This window comes from Cornus florida, unplaced genomic scaffold (genome assembly GCF_030987335.1).
Source record: "Cornus florida cultivar Cherokee Brave unplaced genomic scaffold, ASM3098733v1 CherokeeBrave_3.0.0_Hap2_Chr04, whole genome shotgun sequence".
Taxonomy (NCBI): Eukaryota; Viridiplantae; Streptophyta; class Magnoliopsida; order Cornales; family Cornaceae; genus Cornus; species Cornus florida.
The window spans coordinates 10,974,950-11,001,944 of record NW_026775574.1 but is presented as its reverse complement, the minus strand read 5'-3'; positions in this window follow the sequence as shown (position 1 = coordinate 11,001,944).

Here is a 26,995-nt window from a genome sequence, read left to right as displayed (position 1 = left end):
CTTCAGGATTTGTCCTTCAGTGCGTTGTGAGCTGTCCTTTGATTTGACCTTTTGTTCGGTCATTATTCTGTTCTCTCTGGTATGTTTCTAATTTCGGGGATGAAATTCCTTTAAGGAGGGTAGGTTGTAACGACCCAGTCATTTGCCTTCCTTTCCTTTTTCCTGAAATTTTACGAATGAATTTTTTTTGTTTAATTTTCTTTTCTGAGCTTTGTTTCGTGTCGCTTAGTGTCGTCTCGAGTGCTCGGAATTGGTTCCTGAGACTCTTTTTCGTGGATTGACAACTTCCTTTGAGGACCGAGTCATTTCTGCATTTTCACTTTTCGGACACTATGCGTCTTTCGTCCTTTTCCCTATTTCGTCTTTTTCCCTATTTTGTCTTTTCCCCATTTGTCACATTGTTGGCACAACCTCACTTCTCATGCTCGGAGTTGGTTTTTGACTTCACGTGCCTTCATCTTGAGTGGTGTCCACGAAATATGTATCTTTACTTTTACAAGAAAGTACTCTAGTTGCTCCCGGTGTCCATAGGGGGCATGGATGCAAAGTTCTTTGAAATTATTTTCTTTTTTTGGGGTGTTTTTCATAAATATCTTTTGAAGATATTTTATTTCAGGTGTTTTTAAGAAAATATTTTTGGAAGATATTTTCATTCTGGGCCATAAGTGCAGTTTTCACTTTTTGGAAGGGCTATTGTGCAATTAATGAAAGTTATTGCAAAATGTCTTGTTTTGAGCCTGGATCCTCGTACGGGATTCATTTTCACATTTCATCGAGTTGTGTACTCTTGGAATTTCCTCCTGGTCGATGTTTTCCAGTTTCTGGGTTTCTGGCCCCCGTTTTCGCCAAACTTATTTTGGGCATAACTTTCTGCTCGGGACTCAGTTTTTTATGTTGTTTCTTCTGTTGTTCATATTTTATCATTTTGAATCTTTTTTGTTCACAAAGTTTTGCCATTTGAGCACGTTTGCTCAAATTTTACTTTTTTGGACCCGGCGGGGCCTGTTCAGGGCACTTTTTGAGATTTCAATAAAAAGGGGGTGAGATATTTCATTTTTTTTCTTCTCCCCACTTCATGCACGACCTGGAGCTCCCATGGCAGCCCAAGGGGTGCTACCATCTTCTCTCTCCTCTTTTGGTTCACTTTTCCTTGATGGAAAGTCTTCAGCCTTAACGTTTATAGTTCCCCTCGCTGTGCTCTACCTTTCCCCCTTATTAGAATTCAGTTTTGACCATTTCTTGAGTTTGGTTTTGAGGTCAAGTTATGATTTGGATGGGGCTTTCATGGTGGTTATGTTCACGGCGTTGTCCCTGACAAAACCTAGTAGTTTCGTCGGATTCGGAGCCGTTCCATTTTGATGGCATTTGAGATTTGCATCTCAAATTGAGGTAGGGGATGTTTTAGGTTTAAATTTTTGTTATATAGCATGCTTGTGATGCTTATACTACTTGTATGCATAATTAAATATAAATCTAAAGATTTTATTATTTATTTTTCTTGTACGGGATCTAATTTTCCCGGTTGGTCATGGCTTGGTTTAAATATGTAGCATGATTTTATATTGCCCCTTGATATGCTCATTGTCGTGTATTAAAATTGGAACATTTGAATAAGTATTAAAGATTTTATTTAATATTTATCTTAGGTGAAAGATTAATTCACATGGCCTTAACTAGCTTAAAATCAATATGTGTTAGCATATTAAATTAGGCCTTTGCATGCTCTCCAACATAGTTGAATTTGAAAGTAATTGGAGGTGTTTTGAAAATTAGTAATTATGAATTAATTTGATTAATTAATTTGCCCCGAGTGCACTATTCACTCTATTTAAATTCCGACTTGATATTCTTGACTTACATGCCATATTGCTTCACATATGTTTGATTTAGAATATTCGGTTAGGTTTTCAAACCTTTCATTTAATTAAATTCCTTGTTTAAGATTTAATCCTCATGGTGATATACAACTTGGAATTGAATTGTGGCATGCTAGAAAATTAAGCTTTGGTGTGATTGTTCACATATATTAAATTGGGATTAATTGCATGAGAATTGTAACTTTTCATTTATATTTAACTTTAGTGAAAGGTTAAGTCACAAGGTCTTAAATTGAATGAAATAAACTTGTAATGTGATATTACATTAGTCCTTGGCATATTCTCTAAGATATGTTAAATTAAGAGCATTTGGTTAAGTTCGAAAATCTAGAGATTTTAATTAAAAGAATTAATTAAAATATATTTTGTGGTCCCAATAGCTTAATTAAGGTTTTAACTTGATATTTGTATTGGCAATGACTTGTTTACTAGTATATATTAAATTGGGACTATCTGAAGTTGTTTTAGAACCTTGGGATTTAAATTACCATGATTTAATTAAAGTTCTACTTTGTTGTTCTAACAACCTAATTGAGTTTTAGAATGGATATAGGTGATGACCTTGCCATGCCCTTTAACATGTATTAAATTGAGGTTAATTGAAATTGAATCGGAAATCTAGAGAATTTAATTGTGTTTATCTATTTAAATTCTATCAATTTGCTCCATGGTCTAGTTGTGCTTTAGAAGTGGTTTCTATATTCAAATCACGGACTTGGACTTGTTGTATATTCATTTGGTTATGTTTTGAACATTGGATAACATAGTTGCTATGTTTGTATTCATGAGAATATGTTTTCCTTATTGAATATATTGTTGCCTTGTGTAATGATTTGCATACTTCGTGTTCATGCATAGCGTGTAACTAATCGCACACTGAAGATCCGACATTCATCATATCATATTAGTTGTGGATTTAGAGCATGTATTTTATAGGTTTCCAAATTTGGTTGTGCTTTGTAGATAGTTGATTATCTTGCATATTCTTGTTGATATATGCGTTGTTGCACAACTTGTTGATTTTGGAAACTTGGGGATGTCGTTGTTTGACTATGGCTAGGACGTGGTTCTAGTACGGGGAATAGTCTCTCTATATGGTCTAGTGCGCACATAGGGAGGTTACCCATGGGCTAGTAACCCTAAATTAACTATGTTGTCGGTCTGATCCGGCGTGACGTCTGAGTATCCACTTTGTTTGATTTCGCATTTCAATTTCAAGTTGATAACTAGATGATGTTGTAACTTGCTGTTTCTTATTCGTCATTCCATTTTAAGTTACAGGATGTTAACTTTGCGAAATTATGCTTTACGCGTTGTATTGGAAGTTCCAATGTTGGTTAAATTGCATCGATATTGAAAATCGTGTTTTAACGTTCTAATAAAGCTTAGGATTGATCCTATTGATTCATTTATAATATAGACATTAGGTGGCATGAACCATTACTGTTATTTTGTGCTTTAGATTCTAAGTTGATGGCTTTGAGAACTTAAACCTTGTTGCATTGTATAATAGGCTCTATTGTTGTTGAATTGCATGGATAATGTGATTTTTGTTAACTTGTATTCAAATATGCTTTTGTTATGTTATATGAATTACTCTAAACCTAGTTCAATTGTATTGAAAATGCAATTCATGTTAATATATGCTCAAGCGTTCTTCTTGTCGTGTTCTTTAGATTATCCCAACCATGATTCGTTTCATACACGTATGTCTATCATGATTCTTGTTGCTTAGACTCTAAGGTAGCTTAGGATGCTCCCCGAGTCTCACTTGGACATAGACGTTAGGTGGCATGAGCCCCTTTAACATGTTTCACCTTAAGGTGATAAATTTGTAAAATACTAGGTTGATGCATGCTCATCTCCTACGAGTAGCTTTATGTTACTCACCCCTACGATACTGGGGCATATTTCAGGTACGAAGACTTGGTTCGTGAAGCCTACCATTCCTTGGATGTCGAGTAGCTTTCAAGTTTCCATTTCATGCAAATGTTAGCATGAAATGTCATTTTGTAGACTTATATGTCAAAATATGTATATTTGATTCCATGTATGTAATGTGTACTTAAGTACACTCCTTTTAATGTATTTGATATGTATGAGATGAGACCGGAGGCCAATGACATGTATATTGTATTCTATGCAACTTTTTAACTTCATGAAATGTTATGAAAAACTTAAAAAATCGCAAGCCATTGCTTCACCACGGTTGCATCGGTTGTGGGAATTCCATTTTCATTCTTTTATAGGGTCTTATTAATCTTGTATGAAGTGTGGCCAAGGGCCAAACGGTCATTTGATCCTATTTTGCATTTTTGGATTCCATGTTTTCCATTCCAAGTCCATTTTTGCCTTTTTGCCCGTTGGGGGGTCGGATTTTGCATCGGCTATATTTTTAAGCCATGGACCATTGTAGCGCATCTAAATAGGTAAGTTACATTTGCGTGCATAGTTGTTTCCGGGCAAAACCTCATCGTTTGTGTTTTGAGCCTCTTGTGAATTCATTTCGCATTTTTTTTTGCATATTCTGATCTAAGGGCATTATGGACCTTTCACATCAGTTTTATTTTCTTCTTTTGACATGGTTGAATAGAAACACATGATTTTAGGGGGGTTTCTTCTTCGTATTTTTCCAGAAAATGTCATCTTGGTACCGGAAATCCCTCGTGAAGTTTTAGCTTCCAGTTTTCATTTAGCAGCTTTATGACCCTCTTGTTCAGTTCTAATCTAGGGGCATTTTCGGGATTTCACAGTGAGTTTTTTTCGATTCCGTCCAGATTGTTGGGTAGAAAACTCGATTTTAGGGGGGGTTTCTTCTTCGTGTTTTTCCAGAAAAACTCATCTTGACCTCCGTTTCAAGCCTCAGTTCTGGGCAGATAAAAAAAAATGTAGCAGCAGCCAAGGGCTGCCACCAGCCATGTCTTTGGGCGCCGGCATGCACGCCGGTGGGCTCGCGCATGGGCGCCGTGTGCGCCATGGCCCCTCGTCGGGCCGCCGCGACGTCATTTATTCTTTTGGGCGTTTCTCCTTCGTCCGGACTCCGATTCAAGTGAATTTTTTTTTTAACTTGACTAATTTTTCGCTGTCTTTCCAACAGTGTGCTTGGTTGCACCCAGTTTTTCCTGGATAATTACCAGTTTACACTTTTTGCTTTAAGTGCTCGTTTTTCTTCGTCATACCGTTTCTCCTTCGTTCGGACTCCGAATCATGCGATTCTTGAGTCCATCTTGATTAGTTTTTCGTTGTCCTTCCAGCAGTGTGCTAGGTGGTACCCGAATCTACAGTTTTCAGAAATGACTATTTTGCCCCTGGGGGCTTATTTGTCATATTTTTGATATTTTGCTTCTGCATCAGTTCTTATTGAGTTCCACGACCTCATGGAAGGTCACTTTGACTTCTTAGAGTCTTGTTTTCTGTTTTCGCTTCCGCATTCGGATCCGTTATCGGATCATCCTTACGGTTCATCACAGGACACGCTGGCCTAAAAACCAGGGTTGTCACAGCTGTTCATCATCTCCCCCATCTCCGGTGGACCTCCAGCGACCTCCCAAAGCTTCCAAGCTCGATCCCAATCTTATCTCTCTCTCGGTCCACTTCTCTCCCTCGTTTTGTAAGCTTTTACACTTGTTTTCCATTTTCGAGCTTCATCTTTGTATTTTGATGTTGCCATGTTTAGATCTACACTCCCCATGATGTATTGTTGCCATTTTTGAAGCCTTGAAGCATATATATATGTGTATATATTTTCGTATATATATTTTATTTCTGATTTTGATTTCAGGGGTCACGTGCCGAGTTAAGTGACTATTTTTGATTTGTTGAGGTGTAGAGGGGCCTACGAGCTTCCTCGGGTGCACCTCATGTTGTCCACGTCACAGATCTGTGACTGTTCATATTTCTACAAAGGTTCGATCGACCAGAGCACGATCGATCTCATCCATGTCCTGATCGATCTAACCTAGATCGATCTTATCTTTTTCATGATGGATCGAACCTCACTATTTTGCATACCATCTTTTGTGTTTCATGCTATCCAATTTATGCCCAATGCTTGTGTTTTCCACATTGGTTGCATTCCGTTCTGTCATATCTAGTATGTTTCACTTTATTGGACTAGTCACTGTCTATCCTTGGCTACATTATAACTTGTATAGATTCATATAGTTTATTCTGCATTGTCTATCTAACTTGACATGCATGTTTCTATCTATTGTGCTTTAATTCTTTATTTCACATATTATTGCACGTTACTGACTATAGTTGTAAGTGTTTCTTTCTTTTTTGCAAACCATGACTCGAGTCAAGATTATTGCCCACCGGACATATGAGCGTCGAGTGAGGCAACGAGTAGATGAGCTTGAGGAGCCAACTCCAGCTCAGTCCGAGCACTCCTCCTCTTCTGCTTCCTTATCCTCATCTTCTTCATCAGTAGATGAGGCCGAGCAGACACCGTCCCCATCACCTAGTCCACCACCGGCACTACCTGGCGTGGTCTACGACCTAGTAGACCGCAGATATTCACGCCTTACAATGGCGCATGAGTCCATATTTGATACTACTTTCTTCTCCCGATCGATTCTGTCCAGGGCAGCCTATGATGAAATTTTTCGCCGTGCATTTCAACTAGTCTGGCCCCAATAGCCAATTCGGTTTACCTGCGGCTCGTTCGGTTGTTCTACCAGAACCTCTGATCGGCCCCGAGTAACCTGGCTGAGTTACAAACCACTATTGATGGCTATCCCATCCGAGTTATAGTCGAGACACTGGCCATATCCTCTCGGTGCCTACACGTCTGCCTTGCCGACATTGATTATCCTATTCTCAAGTGGCCATCTAACACAGACATGGCCGCAGCTCTGATTAGCCTTGCTAGTGCCGGTGAGAGATTTGCCACCAGGACTTACTTGTTAGATGATTTATAGTTCTTTGATTAGGTGTTATACTGAAATGTATTTATGGCGGGCCACAAGATTCAGCGGCGCTCAGATTTTCTTGCTGCCCTCCATGCCTTCTATAAAGGCCATTAGTTTTATGTTCCTGCACTCTACTGGAGTGTCATGATGAGACTTTACATAAGCTACATCAGCAAGGCCATGCCCGAGCGGGCCACATTCCTCCCTTTTGTGCATTTGATTACTCAGATCCTCCGGGACCAACACTATCCTTTTCACCCGGAGGAGCATCTTGAGATAGGGGTTTGCTGCTATGGCAAGAAGGAGTGGAATAAGAGCTACAATGCTCTTATTCGGAGCCTAGAGGAGGAGGCAACCAAGGTAGCCGAGGAGGTAGCAGAGTTAGAGGAGGCAGAGGCAGAGATGGCAGCAGTAGCAGACTCACCGACGGTTGTAGCACATATGGAGATTGACTTGGAGTAGCAACCTCCGGAGGAATCACTACATCACTCTCTTGCAGGATCACCAGTACATTCTCAGGAGCAGGGTCAGGATGTACCTCCGTTTCCTAATCCAGTCATCCCTGACGCTCCACTCAGACACCCAGCCTAGGAGAGCGTATCCAGACCTTAGAGGATGCGGTAGTCTCTCTCTAAGCGGATGTGTCCACTCTCCATGCGGACATCCTAACTGCGCTTCAGGGCATTTCCAGAGATATCCGAGGTTCACGTACCGCTAGACCAACTTCTTCTACTTGATCTATCTACCCTTATTATATATCTGCGTTATTTGACTGCTACTTTAACTTTGTTACTATATTTTTACGGCCAGTCTGTTGGCCCGATGCTGTATTGTACCATATACTGTTTTATTTTCTTTATTTTATTCATGATATTTTTGGATGACAGGTTATTATATTGATATATCTATATGTGATTGACTCCATTATTAGGAGCATCCCAGTGACTTCAGTGAGAGAGTGCTACCCAAATTTTTCAAGACCACCCTTATTCCTCTCTCCTTAGTTCATTTATTATCCCATTTACACTTGCATATCCACTGTGCACTATTATTATCCCCTTTCTTATTTGATGAGGTTTTATCCCAGCGCCATCTTTTCAGGACCACAGTCAATCCCAAGTTTGGGGGGGTTGTACCACCCACTTCGGATTCTTATATCTCGGCCATTCTTTGCCATAGTTGCACTGGTATACTGTTTCCTTTTGTTCTCTTTATACATTGAGGACATTGCGCCATTTAAGTTTAGGGGTAATGGGTGTTCTTTACAGTGTTTGTTTTCAATTCAAAATTTTAAGCATGACTTATGTATTTGAGGAATTTTCTATGATTGGTCCATGACTAGCTATGATTTTAATCTTTTGAGGACTATATTGTTTAAAATTTAAAAATTGATTGACTTGAGAGTCCAATACTCCTTGAATGCCTTGTGGATGCCATTTAGGAGTAAATTTTTTGAAAGATTGATATCTTGCTTGCATTTGTGGTTCACATCATCTTGATCTTGTGATTGTTTTGAGATTCACTCTAGGATTCTACACTAGCACATGCGCACACTAGCATTCATTTATGGGGTACATGCTTTGTTGTTTATTGATTTGGTTATATCCCCATTGAGCTAGTAGTGCATTGAAAGCTTTCATTCTTGATAAAGGTGGATAACAAACTCTTTTCATTGAGTAGCTCAGGATTCTAGCCTCATCAAGCACTGAATTTCTCGTGCCGAAAGGTGGAGGGCCCAAACTCTAGGTTAATAACTAAAAAAAAAAAAAAAAGCAAATAAAAAACTGAGGACTTCTCCCCAAAGGTGAGAAGTGGAAAATGATTAGATGGAGGTTGTTTTGATTTGTAGCCTAATTGATTTAAGCATATAAGTCCTTAGGGGTGTTTAAACACCTAATGCCCTAAAGCTATCCGGTTTAGGAGTCATTGACCTAATGCTCGACCTCATAGATCACTAGAAAGCTTAATAGATCACTGCATTGCACCATGCTTCCATCTTTGATCCTTAGGGTAGTTTTTAAAAAAAAATAAAATTAAAAAAAAAATGCGTTAAAAGAATTAGTGTACCTAGTGAATAAAGCTTTAATAAAAGGTCCACTCTTTGTCTTGATGATCGGTACTAGATTTGTGTGCTAGTTTAAGGGTAAAGATGTGATCATTTCTTTAGTTGGCTTAGATAGCAACATACTTGATGCCAGCCCACTTAAAAAGACTTCTAGAGTTATTTTGATTTGCATGATCATTTTCTTGATGTGTGGAGGACCATACATCTTTGCTTGATGTTGAGATTTTGAGAGATTGCTTGGAAATGGTTGAAAAATTGCATACTTGAGGTAGTTTTCTCCCAATGCTTGTTTGGAATATTGGTACCTCTTTAGTGAGAAAGAGATTAATGCTTGAGGGTATCATTTCTGGAAACCCTCACGAGACTTCACTAGTCTACTAGGGATAACCTGGGGCTTTAAAATGCTTGTTGCATGTGCTAAATGCAATCGTGTTCCCTACGAAAGTGGCATTTTCCATTTATTACTTTCTAGTTCATAGCTGTATAGTTGTTCATTTCATTTCTTTACTTCATAGTTCATTGCTAGGGACTAACAATATTTAAGTTTGGGGGTGTGATGAGCGCTGAAAAGTGCGTATTTAAACCCCTTAAGCTTGGGTATTCTAGGACTTTATCCTATCTTATTTTCCCGTTTTAGTCTAATTTCATGTTATTTCCCTTTTCAGGCACTTATCTCCATAATAAGTCAATTCAGCGAAATTAGTTCATAAAAGAAGCAATTTCAAGCTGAATGGAAGAAAGGAGCAAAATGGAAGCAAAGTGGTGGAAAACAGCAAGTTTCGATCGATCAGACAAATCCTCAATTGATCTCACAGTGATCGATCCACCCTTACCAAGATGGATCAAGCCTCTTGTCCTTATCCTCAAGAATTTCCATCTTCGATCGATCCAACATTATTTCGATCAATCGAACTTCTTTGATCTTATCCCTACCTACTACTTTTATCTTTTTCCCAAATATCCCAAAAATATCTCAGATCTGTCAGTATTCCAAAAGGCGCCGCCATGGTTCGATCGATCTCACCACACTTTGATCGATCGAACCCCCTCAAGTGCGGAAAAAAAATAAAGTCCAGCTAATTAAGGCAATGTTTGGTACGGTGGGTTTGAAGGGGAAGGATAATATTAGTTATGAGGGAAAGGGAAGAGAAGGAAATGGAAGAGAAGGAAATGGAAGGATAATTTTAACCCCCCATCGTGTTTGGTTGATTAATGAAGAAAAAGAAAGGGAAGTATAATAATCATGTTTAGGAAAAGAAAGGAAAGAAAAGGAAAGAGAGGAAATTTACTATTATACCGTTTTCCATTTTAAAAGATATATACATATATATAGCCCAAAAATAAAAAAGTAAAATAGACCAAAAATAAAAATAAAATAAAATAAAAAGTAAAATAGCCTCTGCAAGCCACGTATATGGATGATGGGCCACAAGATTTAGGGGAAATCATTTCAGCCTCCCCAATCTCTCCGCCTCTATCTCTATTCTCGTTCTCAACTCTAAACTTGCTTTCTCTCTCTCTTTCTCTGTGCACTACAACCGCTGTCTATCAAGAATCAAAAGTTCAAAACCCATATATTTCAGTTTATCTATCAAGAATCAAAAGTTCAAAACCTATATCGGCATATCATTTCAGATTGTTCAAAAAATCAAAACCCATATCTTTCAATTTCCATCGCTTGCTATTTCAGTTTGGGTTTGCCATTCACAAGCTTCAACCGCTGGCCGCCGCCGTTCACAAGCTTAAGGTGACGAGAAGAGGGTAAAATTGGCATCACAAATATTACATTAGTCATTGCCTTCCCTTTCCTTCCATTTTCGCCCATTTTTGGGAGGATAAGCAAATCACTATACAAAGCAGACCATAACCCTCCAAACCCTTCCCTTTCATTTCCTTTCTTTCCACCCATTTTAGCCAAACATAATTTTTTAATCACCCTCCATCACCTTCCCTTCTCTTTCCACCTATTTCCACTCTACCAAACTGAGTCTAAAAGATAACTCGTGGTACAATCATTAAAAGGGCCCTAGTGCACGAGGTCTAACCATTGGGTGTGACATTTGAGCTACCTATATAAGGATTTTGAGCCATTTTTACAGGAGATAATCTTGAAAAATCATATAAAAGTTGGAGAGAGAGGTTGGAGGAGTCTAGAAATTAAAGAGATACACACCATTTGGGAGTTCTTCCATTCATTTAGGATTTCCATCAAGAAGAAGATCATTCCTACCATGGAGATAGCCCTTTAGGGGTAGATGACTACATCAATGAGTGGCTAAACATCTTCTTGGGGCTAGAGTTAGCCCTAAGCATGCCTTCTAAATCTTGATGTTTTGTATTTTGAGGGGATTTGTGTTGTAATTCTTGTCTTGACACTTGATTTATAGATGAATCTTGTTTCTACAATGATTTATGTGGTTTAATGCTTCCATTTGATCATTTCATTCTATTAATATGTCTATGTATGCTAGAATAGATGTTCATATGTTTATCTCTAGGTTTTGTGTTATTGATGCATGTCTATGTGTATTGGTGCTATGAATCTAGAGATTGTCAAGGCATGGTGCTTTAATGGAATACTCTTGTGGTTTGTTTGATGGTTCATACTCATTTCTTGATGGATTGTGTCTCTACCTTAGTTTAATTAGTTTAATTTTCATGTCCCTAGCCTAGTTGTAGTGTAGTTGGCTTACTTTCTTAGATGGGACGACAATCCATACTTGTTGTTTGATGTTCCATGCTTATGAATACAAGTAGTATAATTCTCTAGCTTGTTAATGTGTTTTGATTATGAGCTTAAAGGAAGGAATAATGGCTTAGTTTGATATATTGTGTTATTCAGTAGGTTGTCTAGACAATGTATACTTAATTAGTCATTCATAGTTGTTTATTCAATCAATCACATACACTAGTATTGCAACATACATTTCCCCTCATTCATTACACATTGAGTGTCTGGAAAAGTGATGTTTAGTGGTGACCTCTAAATCCCAAGATCCTTCTCTCTTATTCTCTGCCCTTTTGTTTACTTTAATTGTTTATATTAAATTTGTTTAGCTTAGCTTGTAGTTTAATTAACCAATCAAAACATCTTTGATCACTTGATCTACTAGTCCAACGTTGTTTCCATATCAATATTGCTTCTTTTCCCTTGGGACGATCCCTACTCACCCTAGCTATATTTGTAGTTAGAGGTAGTAGTGACACTTTACAAATTCAAACTTGGCCACTCTTTAGCATGTTTTAGCTTGTTGCCCACAACACATGCCAACAAATACCCACTTGGATGCATTCAAGTTGAAGTGTGGCCTAGTTAGTAAATTCGCTAATTATATATTGCACGCATAATTTTTTAAGAAATATATATTTTAATTCATTGTTCAAGCTTTAAAGATACAATAAAATACGTAAATTTTATCATAAATTAGAATAAAACAATTTTAAATATTTTGATATGTCTATTGTTTAATTCATTTTTTTATATCTTCGTATGCCAGCCATTTTCCATTTCAAGTGCAATTCTAATTCTATATTTTTTTCAAATGCAACTTTTTTTTTAAGTAATGATATATATATATATATATATATATGTCAAAAAAATGTTTCAAAATATTTTTATAATATATTTGAAAATATATTTGCATATAATTTAAATCTAATTATTTTGATTCATTTCCCATAAAAAAATAAAGTTTCAAATGTGTACACATGTATATGGTTCATGTATTAACAAATGAGATGTTTTTGCACTAGACTCTTGGTAGTCTCAATGAATCTATTTGATTAATCTAATTTGAGGATGAATGTATCTAAGTTCAATTTATTACAATAATGAGATACATGATAAGTATGATACATGAATGTATATATCTAACTTCATTTTGTTGGAACATGAATCTTCTAAATTCATGTATCTTGGGAATGCACACATTCAATAATGGATCAAGTATGAAATAAGTTCAATCCAACTCATGCTGATATTTTCTCAACTTTATGTTTAGAAGTTTTATTTTCTATTTTTGTATACTTGGTCATTCTAAAAAGAGATTTTAAGTGCTACACAAAATAGTGTATCTTGCAAATATACTGTGGTTGGATCGAGTCCAAGCTTGGTTGAATCCCGTAGATAAAGCTGCATGGGAGGTTTCAACTATCTTTAAGAAGTGATTTTGCGTCTCTAAACCTTGATTTAAAATTATAGTTAATTTCACAATTATGTTTTTCAGAATATTATTATTTATTTATTTATGTGATTATCTCCTCTTAACATTAGATATATTGTCATTTATGTAATTTCTTTGCACTAAGTAAAGATTCAAGTCCCCAAGACACTTTTATTTTGATTATTGTGAATGCCCAAATATGAAAAATATAAGACTACACTTCCCTTATTCAAGTACAGAAAAATATATATATATATATAAAAATAAAAAAAAAGAAGAAGAAAAAAGTATGAATAATGGTTAGAGAAGTTCAATCACATTTTATACTCGTATTACTTATAATTTAGAAGAATTTTTTTTTTTTTTTTTTTTTTTTTTTAATTTTCATACTTGGGCATTATTAAGTGATGCACCCAATAGTGTATTATGTAAATACACTGTGGTTGGATCGAGTCCAGACTTGGCTGAATCCCGGAGATAGAGCTGTCACGATCTCTTACACCTTGTGGGAGGTTTCGACTATCTTCAAGAAGCGTTTTCGCGCTCAAAACTATAGTCCGGCATATATGTAAGTGCAAATAATTTTCGTAATTTATCATAATCATTTTTTTTTTTTTTGAAAATTTTATTTCCACCGTATATGTAAGTGCAACGGATTTTCATGATTTATCATAATCATTTTTTTCAACAATATATATATAGATATATATTTATACACACTTTATGAAATGTAGATTCTTACAATCTTTGTAGATAATTTTTTTTAAGATCTTTTAAATTTTGTTTTTACCGTTAGATATTTATTTTTATTTTATTTTATTTGTTTATGGAATTATATAGACCTTTTGTGCATAAATGCATTATGTTATATTCTAATACAATTTAATATAAAATTTTAATTTTAATAAATTATACTTATTTGAATTATAATTTAATTTATTAATTTGTGATGAATGTTTGATGTTATAGTTATTCAATAATTATATTTAATTAGTTTATTACTTTCATAGTTATTGTGATAGTGTCAATTTGCAAAAAATGAAAATATATTTTATTATTAACTTATTCTTATTTATTCTATTATTTATTTTCTTGTCTTTTAAAGTCTTTACAAAGGTATGATACATAAAAAAATAAATAATGTTTGTATACATAGCCAAATTTTTGGTCCGAATTTTTAATCTATACAATGTATTATACACATAGGTATTTGTATTCAAATTTTTACATTTCCTTTTTTTTTTTTTACTGAATTTTTATAACGCATGTATTTTTTAAAAATTGAATTATACTCATACGTTTCCAAATGAGCTTGGCTTAATTCCTCCTTTATTAACTATTTTCCTTAACATTAACACTATAATATAGTTTTTTAGGGAGCTAATATTGGCGCTCTAATATTCTCTTTAGATGCTCTAATGATTTTCTTAGTTAATAAAAAAATACATAAATACCTTTCTCTATTTTGCTGGTTTCTTATATGTACATGTAATGTTACTAATTTTTCTATTTTTCATTTTTTGAAGATTTTTTTATTTTTTGGAATTTTCCTTTTTGCACATCATTTTGCATGCCGGACACCGTGGGGTGTGCCGGATGGGTCTCGAGTGTTAGTTAGGGCATCTTTACGAGTTCAAGACTCTTAGAAATGCATCATTGGTCATTTTCATATTTTTCAGTTTTTAGGACTGGAGGTTCAAGCGAGACCCGCAACCAGAGTTGTAGCACACGAGGATTATTTTTTGGGGCCATTGGCATTACATACATTATTGTTTTATGCATCTTTACGTGGTTGTATGATTAAATATGGGTGTAATGTGGTTAATATGTGTGCATATATATATATATATATATATATATATATATATATATATTATAATGTTAAAGGAAATGATATTTATGCACACATGACCCACCATTGTATTAAGTTATCACAAATAACCTTATATTCATTACAAAATATTCATTTCTCTCATCATCAGTCATGCCATTTCTCCCTCCCTCTGTTTTCTTTTGTTTACTTTTTCTTTTTGCCACAAACAATCCTAGATCTACACATTTTCTTTGGGAAATTGACTTTGCCATTGAAGGCAAAGTCGACGAGCACGACGAGGGTTTCATTTTGATCGGTGCAAAGTTCCATTTGGGGCATTTTGGTGAATTCAAATTTTGGAGGTTTTCCTTGGTTTGTTGTTTAATTGTGAGGTAGGGGTTTTCTAAGCCACATTTTCTTGGATTTTGGTGAATTTATCTTTTTATTTGACTAAAAGCATGCTAAATTGTATAATTGTTTTATGATTATTATAATTTTGTATGTATTTTAGGCATGATGATGTACCTTGTGTGTTGAATGTGCTAAATGACAAGCTTAGATGAATTATTATGATGATATGCACCTAAATGCTCCTATGTCAAATGTTATTATTGATGAATTGTTGTTGACAGCTTAATAAATTATTTTCTTGAAAGCATGCAAGTATGATATAATGGAGTTATGTGGAATTTTATATTTATCTTGACATTGAAAAACATGATGCATACATGCACGTCATTGGGTAAGAAATGGGTGAATTGATTTGAAAATATACGAAAAATTATTTTGGGAAAATATTTTGAAAAATGATTTGCAAAAACCCGGGCACCTAGGAGCTGCCTAGTGCTCTGTGGCGTTAATGTGATCTAGAGGAAACTAGGGAGAGACCCTAGCGTGATTGAGCTACCTAGGCCCAAAACGATGCCCTAGAGTTGCCTTGTGGTCAGGGATAGCTAGCTAGTCCTTCTCTCATGACGCTATACAGTTGTTATGGGTCAGGTTGCATTAACGGTTTGGAACGGTAAAATGGAAATACTTTGGAAAATAGGGAGCGATATTGGCATGTCATTGCATTACATTGGCATGCATTATTTACATTTAGTTGGATGGCCTACATCGTCGTCTTCATCGTCGTTGTTGTTACTGTGTTTCCCCGAATGACATGATCCCATACCTTCTTTACTCTATGCTTTATGTGGATTCACGAGGTCATTAAGAGATGTGACGACCCTTGATTTTACAAACCCAGTGTGTCATGTGATGACCCAAAACGGATCCAAAATGTGGAAGCTAGAACCTAAACAAGGTCTTTAGAGATGTACATCATCCTTAAGACACAAGAGTGACCTTTCTAGGAGTTTTAAGACTCAACGGAAGCAAAACGAAGACAAGGGTATCAAGACTCTACAAGAGAAGGACCAAGGGTAAAATAACCATTGCCTTAAGAGGAAAGAATTTGACTTACAACAAGTCCAATGAGATAAAAAAAAAAAAAACCCAAAAATATCCTTTGGTAACTTCACATGAAGTCCCAAGGCCAAAAGAAAAGAAATCTCAAATTAACCATATTCCGGTTCGAACCAAATCTGACACCCTCTCACTAAAATAAACATATCTTGAGCTAGGAGATGAATATGAAACTAAAATTTATACCATTTGAAAGCTTTCTTCGACGCAGTCCGTTTAGACTAAAGAACGGACTAATTCGGAATTTAAACGAAAAAGTTACGAAAGTTCAAAGTTAGAAGGCCAAAACAAAACCTGTAGAAAAGGTTCTGGGAGACTTGAACTGGTTCAGCACCCCTGAATCGGTTCAACATGGACAAAACATCCATGTTGGACCCAAAAGCACACCTTGAACTGGTTTAACCCCTTTGAACCGATTCAACCCAACCTGAATTGAACCCAAACAGTAGAAAACCAGAAAAATGGGTTTGAAACGCGGGTTTTGACACCAAGATGACATTTTTCAAAAAAATTTTGTGAAGAAACTCCCCTTAAAATCACATTTTCTATATGAAAGAGTCAAGACTGGAATTTATTTCCTGAATAAAACCCAAAAATGCCCTTAAACCATATTATGCAAAGAAAATGTAAAATGAGTCCATATGAGGCTCATTTCACCAAGGAAAGGGTTTTCTTGAAAACGATCATGCACACAAATGTAACTTACCTATTAGGATGTGCTACAATGATCCATGGCTTAAAAATACCGCCGATACAAAATATGACTTATCCAAACCCCAATGTGGGAAAAATGCCCTTCAAAGGCAAAAAATGCAAGAACCGTAACTAAATGCAATCAAAAGACCATTTGGCCTATGGCCTTACTTCATACATATTAAATGAGTCCTAGTAGAGGTGCTCGTGCACACCATACATCACCTGATTTAGAATTGAATCCTTAGAGGCTCAATTTTTCCTATTTTAGCCCAAAAAGGCAATATATGAAACAAAAATGTAAAACCTAAAACAAAATGGTGTTTGCCCCTTGGTCACACCTCATATATAGTAAATGAATGCCAAAGGATGAATTTCATACACAATGCATACTCCGGTGCAAAAATGACATGTTAAAACCATAGTTTTTCATATTAATCACATTAAAGACAATTTTCTACATTTATGAGTATACATGGATTTCAAATGAAATTTAGCCATTGGCCACATATCATATACATAAAATGAGTGTCAAAAAGTGTGCTTAGGCACACATTATAAGTCCTAAGGTAAAAATGACATTTTAACCTAACTATACATTACAACTTTAAAAGTAAAACTCAAACATGACAACACTTACATGTGAACATGAATACATTTAAAATAATTTCAATCCCATGAAACAATCTTGGGACTTTGTGCGTCCCAAATCAAGGTATCCGTACTTGAAAAATGACCCAATAACTTTGGGGTGAGTAAACAAGTTATTCGTAGGGAATAAGCATGCATCGACCTAACTTTTTACAAGGTTATTACATTAACATAAAGCAATTCAAAAGGATCATGCTATCTAACGTCTATGTCATAAGTGAGACTCAGGGATCATCCTAAGCTACTCATGCAATTGAAATGAACAACAGCATACTAGTATACATACTTAAGTATACAAAATGATGCTAAAACACGATAGACAACATATAAGCATACATTTACAAGTATACTAAACCATATTAAAACAAGTTACACAATGTCTGGGCATGCCTACACAAGTATACATTTAATATGAAAAACTCGTAAATCAAGTACACAAACACAAGTATACTAAGCTTATAGGATTGCGTATACACGACATAAGTATACTAAATGAAATTTACACGCATGAAGTAAGTATACGAATTCAAGTGCACTAAAAGAGATTTGAATACACAAATAAGTACACTAGTCCAAGTATACTAAATGAGATCTAAATACACGAAGCAAGTATATGGTTCCAAGTATACTAAATGAGATCCAAATACACAATACAAGCACCAATTCATAAGCTATAAGTAATCCATGATTAGCTACTTGGAATTGAATGCAAAATCAAGTCAAATAATGGAAGGACTAGGAATACTTGGTTACTGACCAAGCAAGTTATCCCGGGCTATTACTCCCACAAGGCACTACCTAGTGCACTATGTATAACTGATTCTGGGCGATTACTCCCACAAGGTACTACCTAGATGCACTTCATATGACTAAGGAGACTCTTGTCGCCGTACTAGAGCCAAACTCTAGCCATCACGTGTTCCTTTTCCTTACAAGCCTTTCAAAATCAAAAGTTCAAAACTTATGCAAAATCAATAAGTTAGATTAAACTTATACAAACTCAAATAATGTCTAGAAATCAATTTACATGCATAACTAAGGTTGAATCCACACAAACCATGTCTTAGAGTTCAAGTCTATAATGGCCTTCACAATGTCGAATCTTCAATGTGCGATTCGTTTGATGCTATGACAATTTCATTTCAATATCAAAAGCATAATCTCATCCGAACGATCCCTAATTTATATACATGTTAAACAACATAGTATGGTCATTACAAAAACCAACTTAAAAACTAAATTAGGTCATTGAATTAACAAAATAGGATTTAATCAAAACACAACAATTAAATCTTTAGATTCTAAAGTATCTCCAAATGGCTCCAAATTGGTATACACTAGTGAACAAGTCCTAGACATTCCAATTATCAAGTTAAAAACTTAATCGAATCAATGGAACTATTAAATAGATTTTAATTAATTAATTTAATCAATAGAACTTATCCAAATGCCCTCAATTTAACATAGGTTAAAGAACTCACCAAGGCCTATATTAATATCACATTACAAGTTGATTTCATGCTTGTTATAACTATTTGAATTTAACTTTCATAAAAGAAAATTATTAAATAAAATTTGCAATTCTTATCTAAATAATCCAAATTTAATTTATGTTAATAAACATACCAAGGCCTAAATTACTAGCATGCCACAATTTTAATTCCAACTATATACAATCAATAGAATTAAATCCTATACAAAGAAAATAATTAAATTAAATTCTAGAATTTGAACAAAAGCATGCATACAGGTTGTATAAGTTTATAAAACAATCATTACAACTCAAATATAAACCTATGACATCCCCTATCTCAATTTGAGATGAAAATCTCAAAAGCCACCAAAATGAAACTGCTCTGAATCCAACGATACTTCGGGGTTTTGTCGGGGACAACAAGGCAAATAATAAACCACAAGGAAGTCCTACCAAAATCCTAACTTGGCTTCAAATCCAAACTTGAAAAATGGTCAAAATGGGATTCCAATCGGTTGGAGTCGAAGGCCTCGTCAAGGCGAACATTAAAGCCTAAGGCATCACGACATTTCTCAAAGAGGAAAAAGGCTTAAAGGGGAAAAAAAAAGCATGGCAGCCATGGGACAAGCTTGGCTGGCCATGGGAGAGAGAGAAGAGAGCTTTGACTTTTATTTCTAGCACCCCCTATTTATAGAATTTCAAAAAGTGCCCCGAATAGGTCCCACCAGGTTCGAAAAAGTGGAATTTGAGCAGACGCGCTCAAACGGCAAAACACCATGAACGAAAAAGAACCAAGATTAAAAAAAATAATAATAATAAAAAAAATAACGGAAGAAACGACATCGAAAATCGAATCATGAGTAAAGAGATATGCTCCAAACAAGCTTGGCGCTAATTGGGGCCGAAAACCCGAAAACTGTAGGGTTCCACCGCAAGATAATCCTAAGAGTACACGACTCAATGAAATGTGAAAATGAATCCCATACGAGGATTCAATTCCCAATGACACACATAGCAATTAACTTTCATTAATTGCACAAAGGCCCCTACACAAAAGGATAACTGCGCAAGTGACCTAAATGAAAATATCTTTCAAAAGATATTTTCTTAAAAACCCCTAAATCAAAATATCTTCAAAAGATATTTATGAAAAACACCCCAAGAAACAAAATTGTTTCTGAAGAATCTCTTCATCCACGCCCTTACGAGAAAAAAAGACAACCGAGAGCTTTTCTCAAAAAGTAAAGTTACACCTTTTAAGGAAACCAACAAGAATGGAAGCACGTGAAGTGAAAAGCCAACTCTAAGCAAGAAGAGTGAGGTTAGGCGAAGGGAAATTTCAAAGAAAAAAATTAACCCGCAAAAATGGAGAAAAACGAAAGGAAGGAAAATAACCCGGTCATTACAAGAGATGTATCGTAAACACCTCCTATTGAGCGGTTGAGCTCACCCCTTATATTAATATTTTCAGGTCACGGGAAGAAAGTGACAGCCGAGGCAGCCTGATCCACCCACATTTGTGAGTCTTCTGTGATGTTAGAGATATAATGTACTATGAGTCTTGGGATGACATATATATATATATATATATTTATATCAATGTTCGATAGGATTTTAATGCCTTTAGACCACCTCAGGTTCTGTGACAACCCTGGTTTTTCAAGCCACTGCGTCCTATGATGAACCGAAAATTGACCCGATAGCGGATCCAAATTCTGAAGCAAGAAACAAAACAACGGTCTCCCAAGGCACAACACACCTCTAAGACACTTTGATGACCTTCCACGATGCCATGGAACTCAAAAGAATCAAATGCAGAAGCTGAGATAAAAAAAAAATTAACAATTAAGCCCCTAGGGGCAAAATAGTCATTTCAAAAACTATGAATTCAGGTGCCACCAAGGACACCATTGGAAAGACAAAAAAAAACTAATCAAGATGGACTCAAGAATCGCATGATTTAGAGTCCGGACGAAGGAGAAACGGCAACACAAAGAAAAACGAGCACCTAAAGCTAAAAGGGTAAATTGGTAATTATCCAAGAAGATCCAAGTGCAACAGAGTACACTGTTGGAAAGACAGCAAAAAATTAGTCAAGTTCAAAAAAAATTTCATTCGATTTGGAGTCCGGACGAAGGAGAAACAAGGGTTTGAAGTTGAGACGTTACGATAGCCCGACGAAGACCATGGCAGCCCCGTGCCCACCGGCACCCCATGCAGCGCCCAATGGCATGCATATGCTAACAGCAAGGGTCCAAAGCAAATTTTCCATAACTGAGGCTTGAAACAGAGGCTGAAACGAATTTTTCTGGAAAAATACGAAGAAGAAACCCCCCCTAAAATTGAGTTTTCTACCCAACTATATAGAAGGAAATGAAAAAAACACACTGAGAAATACTCAAAATACCCCTAGATCAGAAGAGGTCAAGAGGGCAAAAAGCTGCTATATTAACTATCCTGATCTAAAAGTAGAAACGGGCTATCAAACGAATTTTTCTGGAAAAACATAAAAAGAAAGCCCCTTCCGAAATTAAATTTTCTACCCGGCAACGTAAGAGAAAATAAAAAAAAATATATTGTGAAATGGCCAAAATGCCCCTAGATCAGTAGAGGCTTAAAAACTCAAAAGTAAATCCATAGAGTACTCATTTTGTGAAATACGACTCTAAACTTGAAAATGATCATGCGCACAAATGTAACTTACCTAATAGGATGTACTACAATGGTCCACCGCTTAAAAACACCGCCGATGCAAAATTCGACCCCCCGACGGCCAAAAACGCGAAAATGAACGAGAAATGGGAAATTTGAAAACCAAAATTAACAAATGATTTTAAATTACCATTTGGACCTTGGCCACACTTCATACATGATTAATGAGACCCTATGAAAGAATAAAAATAGAATTCCCACACCCGATGCAAACATAGTGAAGCAAAGACTTGTCATTTTTCAATATTTTCATAATATTTCATGAAATTGAAAGTTACATAGGATACAAACTAGATACCATTGGCCTATGGCCTCATCTTATACATGTCAAATACATTGTAAATAGTGTACTCATGTACACATTACATGTATAGAATCAAAAAAATACAAGTTTTGACGTATAAGGCTACAAATGATATTTCATGCTAACATTTGCATGAAATGGAAACGTGAAAGCTACAAGTCATCCAAGGAATGATAAGCATCACGAACCAAGTCTTTATACCTAAAACAAATGCCCAGTAACTTTGGGGTGAGTAACATAAAGTTACTCATAGAAAATGAGCATGCATCGACCTAGCATTTTACAAGGTTATTACATTTACATGAAGCAATTTAAGGATCATGCTACTTAACATCTATGTCATAAGTGAGATTCAGGGATCATCCTAAGTTACTCATGTAATTGAGACGAACAACGGTATACAAGTATACATACTCAGGTATACAAAACGATGTTAAAACACAATATACAACATATAAGCATACATTTTCAAGTATACTAAACCATATTAAGACAAGTCATGCAATGTCTAAGTATATTCATACAAGTATACATTTAATGTGGAATCTAGTATATCAAGTACGTAACACAAGTATACTAAATGTATACAAATTCATGTATACTAAACAAGATTCAAATACCCAAAGCAAGTATCAATTCTTAAGTTACAAGTAATCGATGATTAACAACTTGAAATTAAACGCGAAATCAAATAGTGAAAAGACTAGGACATACGGTCGCTAGACCAAACAAGTATTTTCGGGTAATTACGACCCACAAAGTACCACCTAGTGTGCACTTATGACTTATAGGACACTTGTCCACGTACTAGAGCCAAACCCTAGCCATCACATAAATTATGTCCTCACAAACTTTCCAAAATTAATAAGTTCAAAACTTTTACAAAATCAAATGCAAGTCACATTCCATGCATAAGTAAGGTTGAATCCATACAAACCGTGTCCTAGAATTCAAGTCTATATAGCATATGACATGTCATATCCTTAATATGCAATTTATATCCAAAGCAAGAATATTTTACAACAATTGAACCAAATTACCATCCTAAGCCTGAAGTACTAAATAAGCTACAATTTAGTAACTATCTTTCAAGGTAAACAATTGTAATATTCTAAAAAAGCTATATACCAATTTCAAAGACATAATTAAATCCATGGAACAAGTAGATAGAATTTAATTAACTAAAATAGTTAAATTCTCTAGATTTCAAATCAATCCCAAATAATCTCAAATTAATATATGTTAAGGGACATAGTATAGTCTTCACATATATCTCATCAAATATCGAATCAAGGGATTAAAACACTTAAAATAAAATTAATTAAACTCATTAATTAATTTTCTCTAAATTTCCGAATAACTCCAAATGTCCTCAATTTTACATAGGTTGAAGAACATACCAAGGCTTATTTTAATATCACATTACAAGTTGATTTCATGCTTGTTACAACTATGTGAATTAATCTTTCACAAAAGATAAATATTAAATAAAATTTGCATTTCTTATTCAAATCCTTCCAATTTAATATATGTTGATATACATACTAAGGCCTAATTTACTAGTATGCCACAATTTAATTCTAAGGTACACACCTTCATGAGAATTAAATCTTAAACATAGAAAATAATTAAATTAAATTTTAAAACTTGAACAAAGGCATGCTTATAATTTGTATATGCTTATATAACAATCAATACAACATTAATATAAACCTAAGACATCCCCTACCTCAATTTAAAATGAAAATCTCAAAAGCCACCAACATGAAACCGCTCCGAATTCGATGATACTTTAGGGTTTTGTCGGGGACAACACAGCGAACATTAAACTCCAAAGAGGACCTATCAAAATCCTCACTTAACCTCAAACCTGAACTCAAAATTTGGCCAAACACGGGTTCTAATAAGGGAGAAAGATGCGCGTCATTAAGACAAACACAAAACGCAAAGGCACTATGACTTTTTAACAAAGGGAAGGAGGTTTAATTCGGAGAAGAAGGGTGGCAGCCCCCCTTGGGTTACCATGGCAGCTGCTGGTCGTGCATGAAGAAAAGAGAAGGTCAAAAATGAAATGTCTCACCCCCCTTTTATAAGAAAACCCTAAAAGTGCCCCAAAAGGGCCCCACCAGGTCTGGAAAAGTGGAATTTGAGCAGACACGCTCAAATGACAAAACTCCATGAACAAACAAAAAGAACCAAAATGAGAAAATATGAATAATAGAAGAAACGTTGTTAAAAACCAAGTCCCGAGCAGAGAGATGTGGCAACCGCGGCCAAAAACCCTAAAACTGGGGCAAAACAACCAGAAGACAATTCTAAGAGTACACGACTTGACGAAAAGTGAAAATGAATCCCGTACGAGGATCCAGGCTTAAAACGAGGCATTTTTGCAATAACTTTCATTGATTACACAATAGCCCCTCTAAAAAGTGAAAACTACACTAATGACCCAAAATGAAAATATGTTCCAAAAATATTTTTTTAAATAAAATATCTTTAAAAGCTATTTACGAAAAACATCCCAAGAAATAAAAAAATTTCTGAAGAACTATGCATCCATGCCCCTATGGACACTAAGAGCAACCAGAGAGCTTTTCGACAAAAGTAAAGATACGTATTTCATGGAAACCACTTAGAATGAAGATATATGAAGTCAAAAACCAACTCCGAACAAAAAAAGTGAGCTTATGCCAACAAAGTGACAAACGGGAAAAAAACAAAATAGGAAAAAGGACGAAAAATGAATAATATCGAAAAACGAAAAATGTAGAAATGACTCGGTCCTTAAAGGAAGTTGTCGATCCAAAGGAAAGAGTCTCAAAAACCATTTTCGAGCACTCGAGATGACCCTAAATGATGAGAAACTAAACTAAGAAAAGAAATTTCAATGAAAAAAAATCATCCGTGAAATTCTGAGGAAAAAGGAAAGGAAGGAAATGACCGGGTCATTATAACCTACCCTCCTTAAAGAGATTTCGTCCCCGAAATCAGGAACATTCCCAGAAGAACCAAAGAAGGACCGTACACAAGGTCACACCAAGGAATAGATCATAAAGTACCCAAGGACAACTCCAAAGGTCTCGAGATCAATGAAAAGACACAAAACCACGAACCATGAGACACTCTCCAATGAATTAACATACTAATCCAATGTCGACCACCCAAAAGTGATCAAGGTAACTATACATCGAAATAAGGAACACAACCAGAAGCAACATGGCAGTACAAACAGTGACTAGAACCCGCCCACAATGTACTCAAGGTGCGGTAGCATCGACAATATCAAGTGCCCGCTCACACTCGCATTACTAGCTAGGTAACTCAAGGTAGCATCGACAATAACTAGCACTCGCCCACACACAACCTGTATGGTAGCATGACAGTATAAAGTCCTAATTCATCACCTGCCCCCAACAAGCTTACCTGTGAAACCTATCGATACAAATGACATCAATGTCAAGATGGTCATTACTAAAAGCACCACGGGAACCAGGCATTCTGTGAGAGTTGCGATATGCTCCAAAATGTCCGGCCGGACCATTCTGGCCAATCCAAAACTTTGACAACAATGTCATAGGCACCGCTATGCTTAAGGCCTTAAATCCTCAATACTGGAAAAAATGACAACCCCAAGTCTCAAAACAATATTGTCAACCACACCAGTCACGAATCCAAGGCTTGAAAAGTCTATGCCCTCAAGCCAATGGATCGGACTTTACAAAATCAAATAATATTATCATCGCCCTAGCCACAACAACTCCCAACAAAACAATGCACCCAAAATCCTCCATGTTATCCTAAAGCTGACCTACTACAAGGCTAAGCCTAGGAATCAAGACATCGTATTAAGCTCACACACACAACCCCAATAACCAAGGTCATACAACCCCAAGCATAGTGCGGAATGATAAAAAGGAATAAACTAATAAAGTAATTAGTCATGAAACATATATATACATATGTAAGTATACATTCATAAGTATACTAAGAAATATTGAAGTGGAAATACAATATATGTGTACAAGTATACATCCACAGGTATACTAAGCAGTATTAAATTCATGGTAGATAAGTATACAAGCTCAGGAATACTAAACCAAAATGAACTGAAATAAACAGCGTGCAAGCATACTAAGTACAAGTATACTAAATGTAAATAAAAGTCCACGCACCATACAACTAAATACATAGTATACAAGGGCAATCAAATATGCTACCTATCACATAGGGGTCAAGCATCAGAGAAACGTTGCACATCACCTATGACGCTAGCATGACGAACAAATATAGTAAATGAAAACACACCATGTATATCATCACATAACTACCAAATAGTCACATCCCCTAACATGTTACTGATGAGCACTGAAAAGTGCGCATTTAAACCCCCTAAGCGAAGGTATTTTAGTCCATTTATCTATCTTTATTTACCCGTTTTAGTACGTATTTGTGTTTTTGTCTATTTCAGGTCAATAATGTTAAAACGAGCTAAAAATGGTTTTTTAAAGCCTTTCTGGAGTCAAACTAAGTCTTAGTGAGAATTTGGAGCAAAAGGATGCTGATTTGGAGCAAAAAGAGGCTAATGCTGAAAATCTGCCAAGTTAGATAGATCTGAGAAAAGTCTGATCGATCTGAGAAAAGTGAGATTGATCTGAGAAAAGTGAGATCGATTGAACCTAGATCGATCGAAGAAAAGTGAGATCGATCGAACTGTTCGCAAAAGTTATTAAAAAGCAGATCTGAAGCTCATTTCGACCCAACTCGGGCAGAGCTTGTAAGGGAAGATTCTAGGGCCAAGTTCTCATATTTTTGGGCTCTTAAAGCCTTGTATATAAGAGGGATTCAACCATTCTTATAGAGATT